Source organism: Puntigrus tetrazona, unplaced genomic scaffold, assembly GCF_018831695.1.
Source record: "Puntigrus tetrazona isolate hp1 unplaced genomic scaffold, ASM1883169v1 S000000003, whole genome shotgun sequence".
Classification (NCBI taxonomy): domain Eukaryota; kingdom Metazoa; phylum Chordata; class Actinopteri; order Cypriniformes; family Cyprinidae; genus Puntigrus; species Puntigrus tetrazona.
This window is the reverse complement of record NW_025047683.1, coordinates 3,552,539-3,562,538: the sequence shown is the minus strand read 5'-3', so window position 1 is coordinate 3,562,538 and position 10,000 is coordinate 3,552,539.

Here is a 10,000-nt window from a genome sequence, read left to right as displayed (position 1 = left end):
CTCTCGGCGCAGGGTAGACACACGCTGATCCGCCCATTGTGGCGCGCGTGCAGCCCCGGACATCTAAGGGCATCACAGACCTGTTATTGCTCCATCTCGCGTGGCTGAACGCCACTTGTCCCTCTAAGAAGTTTTTGACGCCGACCCAAGTGGCCGCGCCACTATTTAGCAAGCCGGAGTCTCGCTCGCATCGGAATGAACCAGACAAATCGCTCCACCAACTAAGAACGGCCATGCACCACCACCCACAGAATCGAGAAAGAGCTATCAATCTGTCAATCCTTTCCGTGTCCGGGCCGGGTGAGGTTTCCCGTGTTGAGTCAAATTAAGCCGCAGGCTCCACTCCTGGTGGTGCCCTTCCGTCAATTCCTTTAAGTTTCAGCTTTGCAACCATACTCCCCCCGGAACCCAAAGACTGCGGTTTCCGCACGCCGCCCGGGCGGTCATGGGAATAACGCCGCCGATCGCTGGTCGGCATCGCTTACGGTCGGAACTACGACGGTATCTGATCGCCTTCAACCTCCGACTTTCGTTTCTGATTAATGAAAACATTCTTGGCAAATGCTTTCGCTTTCCGCCTTGCGCCGGTCCAAGAATTTCACCTCTAGCGGCGCAATACGAATGCCCCGCCGCCCTCTTAATCATGGCTCCGGTTCCAGAAACCCACAAAATAGAACCGAGTCCTATTCCATTATTCCTAGCTGCGTATTCAGCGGCGACGCCGCCTGCTTTGAACACTCTAATTTTTTCAGTAAACGCTTTGGCCCTCGACCGACACCCAGCCAAGGGCATCCGGGGCGCCGAGGCAGGGACCTGGGACGGGCGGTGTCGCTTCGCCGGCGGACCGCCAGCCAGATCCCGAGATCCAACTACGAGCTTTTTAACTGCAGCAACTTTAATATACGCTATTGAGCTGGAATTACCGCGCTGCTGGCACCAGACTTGCCTCCAATGGGTCCTCGCCATGTGTTTAAGATACGCTATTCCAATTACAGGGCCTCGAAAGAGACCTGTATTGTTATTTTTCGCCACTACCTCCGAGTCGGAAATGGGTAATTTGCGCGCCTGCTGCCTTCCTTGGATGTGGTAGCCGCTTCTCAGGCTCCTCTCCGAATCGAACCCTGATTCCCGTCACCCGTGGTCACCATGGTAGGCGCCTGATGTACCATCGAAAGTTGATAGGGCAGACACTGACGAATCGCCGCCGCCGCGAAGGGCGAGCGATCGCCCGAGGGTTATCTAGAGTCACCAAAGGTACCGGTCCGAGGACGGATCGCCGGGGCCCGGATGGGTTTTGATCTGATAAATGCACGCTGCCTTCAGCCTCCCGCCCCGCGAGGAGAGGCGGTCGCCCGGCCGGCGCTGCTTGCATGTATTAGCTCTGGAATTGCCACAGTTATCCAAGTACCGGTGGAGCGATCAAAGGGACCATAACTGATTTAATGAGCCATTCGCAGTTTCACTGTACCGCCGTGGTGCACTTAGACCTGCATGGCTTAATCTTTGAGACAAGCATATGTTACTGGCAGGATCAACCAGGTAACCCCTGTGGGTCGAGGGACCAACCGACGCTGGCGCTGCTTTTTGCCACACACGGGTCTCAGTCCGCCTGAGGAGGGGGCCTGGGCAGACCCCGCTGACCTCGGCTAAGACCGCCGCCATAGGGCGACGCGCTGCTCGAACCTTCTCGGCGGGGTCGCTGCTGGGGGGGTGGCCGCTGGGATCGCGCCGACGCCGGAAAAGTGTGTTTCACGGGACGGGGTACCGCCGCGCGCCGCCGGACGCTGCCGCTTCTGCCCCTCCACGCCCGCCGTGACGGACTCTTCGCGCTCTGACCGCCGCTTCAGGCCTCCTCCGGCGGGTTCGCGCGCCCTCGGCTGAGGGGGCCTGCTCGTAACGAACGCCCAAATTGCCCGGCGCGCGCGTGCTGTCAAAGCCCAAACGTAAACCCATTGCACGCCGTGCTCTCTGCCAGGCACTCCCGATTTACATAGCGGCAGCGGGCTGGCCGGTGGGGTCTCTAGGCTAGGCGCGCTGCGCCCCAATCGATCACGCTTCGGGCCGAGGGGGACGCCCGCCGCCGAACGCCCTCTCTCGGCGCCTGTGTCCGTGTTTCAGGTGAAGCGCTCGATAGCTCCTCGCCCGGAGCTTCAGAAAGATTGCGCTCAAAACCTAAGTCGATATGGACTTAGTCGCTTTTTCGACTTTTTTTCGCCAGAGACTAAGTCCACAAAACACGCTGCTCACCAAATCGTGTACCCATGTAAAAGTTGCTCCTGTGTAAACGCCACCTCCAGGGTCGCGGAAAATTTGAATCATGCCCGGAGGAGGCCTCTCGGTCGGCCTGACTCGAGCCTCGGAGGGTATGGAAGTCGGATCTTTCCCTCGGTTGACTTAGTGCAATTTTCAAACGAAAATCATCCAGGCGCTTCATCCGACCGATCGAGTCCGGTTAAGCGCGCCTTCCCGACGCTTTCCCAATCGACTTCGCCCCCTGGAGGAAATTTTTTTCGCTCAAAACCTAAGTCCAAACATCCAGGCGCTTCATCCGACCGATCGAGTCCGGTTATGCGCGCTTCCCGACGCTTTCCCACTCGACTTCGCCGCCCTGGAGGAAATTTTTTTATGCTCAAAACCTAAGTCCAAACATCCAGGCGCTTCATCCGACCGATCGAGTCCGGTTAAGCGCGCCTTCCCGACGCTTTCCCACTCGACTTCCCGCCGCCCTGGAGGAAATTTTTTATGCTCAAAACCTAAGTCCAAACATCCAGGCGCTTCATCCGACCGATCGAGTCCGGGTTAAGTGCGCCTTCCCGGACGCTTTCCCACTCGACTTCGCCGCCCTGGAGGAATTTTTTTTCGCTCAAAACCTAAGTCCAAACATCCAGGCGCTTCATCCGACCGACGAGTCCGGTTAAGTGCGCCTTCCCGACGCTTTCCCACTCGACTTCGCCGCCCTGGAGGAAATTTTTTTGCTCAAAACCTAAGTCCAAACATCCAGGCGCTTCATCCGACCGACGAGTCCGGTTAAGCGCGCCTTCCCGACGCTTTCCCACTCGACTTCGCCGCCCTGGAGGAAATTTTTTTCGCTCAAAACCTAAGTCCAAACATCCAGGCGCTTCATCCGACCGATCGAGTCCGGGTTAAGTGCGCCTTCCCGGACGCTTTCCCACTCGACCCCCGCCGTCCTGGAGGAAATTTTTTTTGCTTTCAAAACCTAAGTCCAGACATCCAGGCGCTTCATCCAGCCGATCTCGCCGGGTTAAGTGCGCGCTTCTCGACGCTTTCCCACTCGACTTCCCGCCACCCTGGAGGATTTTTTTTTGCTTTCAAAACCTAAGTCCAAACATCCAGGCGCATATTTCAGACGATCTCGCCGGTTAAGTGCGACTTCCCGACGCTTTCCCACTCGACCCCGCCACCCTGGAGGATTTTTTTGCTTTCAAAACCTAAGTCCAAACATCCAGGCGCATATTTCAGACGATCTCGCCGGGTAAGTGCGACTTCTCGGACGCTTTCCCACTCGACCGCCCCCTGGAGGAAATTTTTTGCTTTCAAAACCTAAGTCCAAACATCCAGGCGCATATTTCAGACGATCTCTCGCCGGTTAAGCGCGACTTCCCGGACGCTTTCCCACTCGACTTCGCCACCCTGGAGGATTTTTTTGCTTTCAAAACCTAAGTCCAAACATCCAGGCGCATATTTCAGACGATCTCGGCCGGTTAAGTGCGACTTCTCGGACGCTTTCCCACTCGACTTCGCGCCACCCTGGAGGAAATTTTTTGCTTTCAAAACCTAAGTCCAAACATCCAGGCGCATATTTCAGACGATCTCGGCCGGGTTAAGTGCGACTTCCCGACGCTTTCCCACTCGACTTCGCCACCCTGGAGGATTTTTTTGCTTTCAAAACCTAAGTCCAAACATCCAGGCGCATATTTCAGACGATCTCGCCGGGTTATGCGACTTCTCGACGCTTTCCCACTCGACTTCGCCACCCTGGAGGAAATTTTTTTGCTTTCAAAACCTAAGTCCAAACATCCAGGCGCATATTTCAGACGATCTCGGCCGGTTAAGTGCGACTTCCCGACGCTTTCCCACTCGACTTCCGCCACCCTGGAGGATTTTTTTGCTTTCAAAACCTAAGTCCAAACATCCAGGCGCATATTTCAGACGATCTCGGCCGGGTTAAGTGCGACTTCCCGACGCTTTCCCACTCGACTTCCCACCACCCTGGAGGATTTTTTTGCTTTCAAAACCTAAGTCCAAACATCCAGGCGCATATTTCAGACGATCTCGGCCGGGTTAAGTGCGACTTCTCGACGCTTTCCCACTCGACTTCGCCGCCCTGGAGGAAATTTTTTGCTTTCAAAACCTAAGTCCAAACATCCAGGCGCATATTTCAGACGATCTCGCCGGGTTAAGTGCGACTTCCCGGACGCTTTCCCACTCGACTTCGCCACCCTGGAGGATTTTTTTTTGCTTTCAAAACTAAGTCCAAACATCCAGGCGCATATTTCAGACGATCTCGGCCGGGTTAAGTGCGACTTCCCGGACGCTTTCCCACTCGACTTCGCCACCCTGGAGGATTTTTTTGCTTTCAAAACCTAAGTCCAAACATCCAGGCGCATATTTCAGACGATCTCGGCCGGGTTAAGTGCGACTTCTCGGACGCTTTCCACTCGACCTCCACCCTGGAGGTATTTTTTTAAGCTCAAAACCTAAGTCCAGACATCCAGGCGCATAATTCAGCCGATCTCGGCCGGGTTAAGTGCGACTTCTCGGACGCTTTTTTCACTCGACCTCCACCCTGGAGGATTTTTTGCCGCTCAAAACCTACGCCCAGACATCCAGGCGCTGCTGTTTTCTACAGCCGATCAAGGCCGGGTTAAGAGCGACTTCTCGGACACACACATTTACTTAAACCCCGTGTCTGGATTTCAATTTTTCCAAAGGGCCTGGGCTCACACACTAACCCCAACGCAGTAACACTTTAATGGGCATCGCTTTATTTCATTCTCGCCCTGATGAATGTTTTCTATAAGGCCTGCGCCACAGACTAACCCCATCACAATAACACTTATTTGGGCATGATTTTATTTAATAAAGGCCCTGATGAATGTTTTCTATATAAGCCCTGTGCTCACAGATTAACCCCATCACATAAACACTTTTTTGGGCATGATTTTATTTAAAAAAGGCCCTGATGAATGTTTTCTATAAGGCCTGCGCTCACAGACTAACCCCATCACAATAACACTTATGTGGGCATGATTTTATTTAATAAAGGCCCTGGATGAATGATTTCTATAAGGCCTGTGCTCACAGATTAACCCCATCACATAAACACTTATTTGGGCATGATTTTATTTAATAAAGGCCCTGGATGAATGATTTCTATAAGGCCTGTGCTCACAGATTAACCCCATCACATAAACACTTATTTGGGCATGATTTTATTTAAAAAGGCCCTGATGAATGTTTTCTATAAGGCCTGCGCTCACAGACTAACCCCATCACAATAACACTTATTTGGGCATGATTTTATTTAATAAAGGCCCTGGATGAATGTTTTCTATATAAGCCCTGTGCTCACAGATTAACCCCATCACATAAACACTTTTTTGGGCATGATTTTATTTAAAAAAGGCCCTGATGAATGTTTTCTATAAGGCCTGCGCTCACAGACTAACCCCATCACAATAACACTTATTTGGGCATGATTTTATTTAATAAAGGCCCTGATGAATGATTTCTATAAGGCCTGAGCTCACAGATTAACCCCATCACATAAACACTTATTTGGGCATGATTTTATTTAATAAAGGCCCTGGATGAATGTTTTCTATAAGGCCTGCGCCACAGACTAACCCCATCACAATAACACTTATGTGGGCATGATTTTATTTAATAAAGGCCCTGGAGGAATGTTTTCTATAAGGCCTGCGCTCACAGACTAACCCCATCACAATAACACTTATTTGGGCATGATTTTATTCTATAAAGGCCCTGGATGAATGTTTTCTATAAGGCCTGCGCTCACAGACTAACCCCATCACAATAACACTTATTTGGGCATGATTTTATTTAATAAAGGCCCTGGATGAATGTTTTCTATAAGGCCTGCGCCACAGACTAACCCCATCACAATAACACTTATTTGGGCATGATATTATTTAATAAAGGCCCTGGATGAATGTTTTACAAAGGGCCTGCGCTCACAGACTAACCCTACACAGTAACACCTTATTGGGCATGATTTTATTTAATAGAGGCCCTGGATGAATGTTTTCTATAAGGCCTGCGCCACAGACTAACCCCATCACAATAACACTTATTTGGGCATGATTTTATTTAATAAAGGCCCTGGATGAATGTTTTCTATAAGGCCTGCGCTCAAAGACTAACCCCATCACAATAACATTTATTTGGGCATGATTTTATTCTATAAAGGCCCTGGATGAATGTTTTCTATAAGGCCTGCGCCACAGACTAACCCCATCACAATAACACTTAATTGGGCATGATTTTATTTAATAAAGGCCCTGATGAATGTTTTCTATAAGGCCCGCGCCACAGACTAACCCTAACCCTAACTCCTAACCCTAACCCTTAGCCCTAACCCCTAATCCTAACCCTAACCCTAAGGCCTAACCCTAACCTAACCCTAGCCCCTAACCCTAATTGGGCACCCTAACCCTAATCTAACCCTAGATGACCTTTCAGCCCTAGCCCTAGACCTAACCCTAACACAACCCTAACCCTAACCCTAACCCTAATAAAGGCCCTGGATCCCAGTTTTTCTAGCCTAACCACAGACTAACCCTAACCCTAACCCTTTACCCTAACCCTAACCCTTACCCTAAGGCCCTAATGAATGTTTTTCTAACCCTAAACCCTAACCCTAACCTAACCCTAACCCTAACCTTATTGGGCATGATTTTACTTAATAAAGGCCCTGGGTGACAGTTTTACATAAGGCCTGGGGTCACAGACTAACCCCATCACAATAGCACTTATTTGGGCATGATTTTATTTAATAAAGGCCCTGGATAAATGTTTTCTTTAAGGCCTGCGCCACAGACTAACCCCTGCATAATAACACTCTTATGGGCATGATTGTATTTAATAAAGGCCCTGATGACAGTTTTCTTTAAGGCCTGCGCCACAGACTAACCCCATCACAATAACACATATTTGGGCATGATTTTATTTAATAAAGGCCCTGGAAAATGTTTTCTATAAGGCCTGCGCCACAGACTAACCCGACACAGTAACGCTTTATTGGGCATGATTTTATTTAATAAAGGCCCTGATAAATGTTTTCTATAAGGCCTGCGCCACAGACTAACCCCTCTGCATAATAACACTCTTATGGGCATGATTGTATTTAATAAAGGCCCTGATGACAGTTTTCTTTAAGGCCTGCGCCACAGACTAACCCCATCACAATAACACATATTTGGGCATGATTTTATTTAATAAAGGCCCTGGAAAATGTTTTCTATAAGGCCTGCGCTCACAGACTAACCCGACACAGTAACTCTTTATTGGGCATGATTTTACTTTAATAAAGGCCCTGGAAAAATGTTTTCTATAAGGCCTGCGCCACAGACTAACCCGACACAGTAACGCTTTATTGGGCATGATTGTATTTAAAAAGGCCCTGGAAAAATGGTTTCTATAAGCCCTGCGCTCACTGACTAACCCTCTGCATAATAACGCTCTTATGGGCATGATTTTATTTAATAAAGGCCCTGATGACAGTTTTCTTTAAGGCCTGCCTCACAGACTAACCCGACACAGTAACTCTTTATTGGGCGTGATTTTATTTAATAAAGGCCCTGGAAAATGTTTTTCTATAAGGCCTGCGCCACAGACTAACCCACCCATTAACTCTTTATTGGGCATGATTTTATTTAATAAAGGCCCTCGATGAATGTTTTCCATAAGGCCTGCGCCCACAGACTAACCCCACACAATAACACAGATTTGGGTATGATTTTATTTATTAAAGGCCCTGATGAATGTTTTCTACAAAGGCCTGCGCCACAGACTCGCCCCTAAGCAGCGACGCAGGGCACGAATTTCAGAGTTTTTAGAGAAAAAAAAAAAAAAAAAAAATTAAAGTTGATGTAAAAGTTGTTCTGGTAAACGGCCACCTCCGGGTCGCGGTGAAATTTGAATCGTGCCCGAAGAGGCCTCTCGGTCGGCCTGACTCGAGCCTCGGAGGGTATGGAAGTCGGACCTTTCCTCGGGTTGACTTAGTGCAATTTTCAAACGAAAATCATCCAGGCGCATATTTCAGCCGATCTCGCCCGGTTAAGTGCGACTTCTCGACGCTTTTTACTCGACCCGCCTCCTGGAGGAAATTTTTTTCGCTCAAAACCTAAGTCCAAACATCCAGGCGCATATTTCAGCCGATCTCGCCGGGTTAAGCGCGACTTCTCGACGCTTTCCCACTCGACCCCGCCTCCTGGAGGAAATTTTTTTCGCTCAAAACCTAAGTCCAAACATCCAGGCGCATATTTCAGCCGATCTCGGCCGGGTTAAGTGCGACTTCTCGACGCTTTCCCACTCGACCCCGCCTCCTGGAGGAAATTTTTTTTCGTTCAAAACCTAAGTCCAAACATCCAGGCGCATATTTCAGCCGATCTCGCCGGGTTAAGCGCGACTCGACGCTTTCCCACTCGACCCGCCTCCCTGGAGGAAATTTTTTCGCTCAAAACCTAAGTCCAAACATCCAGGCGCATATTTCAGCCGATCTCAGCCGGGTTAAGTGCGACTTCTCGACGCTTTCCCACTCGACTCGCCTCCCTGAGAGGAAATTTTTTCGCTCAAAACCTAAGTCCAAACATCCAGGCGCATATTTCAGCCGATCTCAGCCGGGTTAAGTGCGACTTCGGACGCTTTCCCACTCGACCCCGGCCTCCCTGGAGGAAATTTTTTTGCTTTCAAAACCTAAGTCCAGACATCCAGGCGCTTCATCCAGCCGATCTCGGCCGGGTTAAGTGCGACTTCTCGGACGCTTTCCCACTCGACCCTCCACCCTGGAGGATTTTTTTTTTTGCTTTCAAAACCTAAGTCCAAACATCCAGGCGCATATTTCAGCCGATCTCAGCCGGGTTAAGTGCGACTTCTCGGACGCTTTCCCACTCGACCCGCCTCCTGGAGGAAATTTTTTTCGCTCAAAACCTAAGTCCAAACATCCAGGCGCATATTTCAGCCGATCTCGCCGGGTTAAGTGCGACTTCTCGGACGCTGCCCCACTCGACCCCGCCACCCTGGAGGATTTTTTTTGCTTTCAAAACCTAAGTCCAGACATCCAGGCGCATATTTCAGCCGATCTCGGCCGGTTAAGTGCGACTTCTCGACGCTTTCCCACTCGACCCTCCACCCTGGAGGTATTTTTGCTGCTCAAAACCTAAGTCCAGACATCCAGGCGCATATTTCAGCCGATCTCAGCCGGGTTAAGTGCGACTTCTCGACGCTTTCCCACTCGACCCCGCCTCCTGGAGGAAATTTTTTTCGCTCAAAACCTAAGTCCAAACATCCAGGCGCATATTTCAGCCGATCTCGTCCGGTTAAGTGCGACTTCTCGACGCTTTCCCACTCGACCCGGCCTCCTGGAGGAAATTTTTTTCGCTCAAAACCTAAGTCCAAACATCCAGGCGCATATTTCAGCCGATCTCAGCCGGGTTAAGTGCGACTTCTCGGACGCTTTCCCACTCGACCCTCTCCACCCTGGAGGATTTTTTTTTTCAAAACCTAAGTCCAGACATCCAGGCGCATATTTCAGCCGATCTCAGCCGGGTTAAGTGCGACTTCTCGACAATTTCCCACTCGACCCCGCCTCCCTGGAGGAATTTTTTTTGCTTCAAAACCTAAGTCCAGACATCCAGGCGCATATTTCAGCCGATCTCGGCCGGGTTAAGCGCGACTTCTCGGACGCTTTCCCACTCGACCCTCCACCCTGGAGGTATTTTTTTTTGCTGCTCAAAAC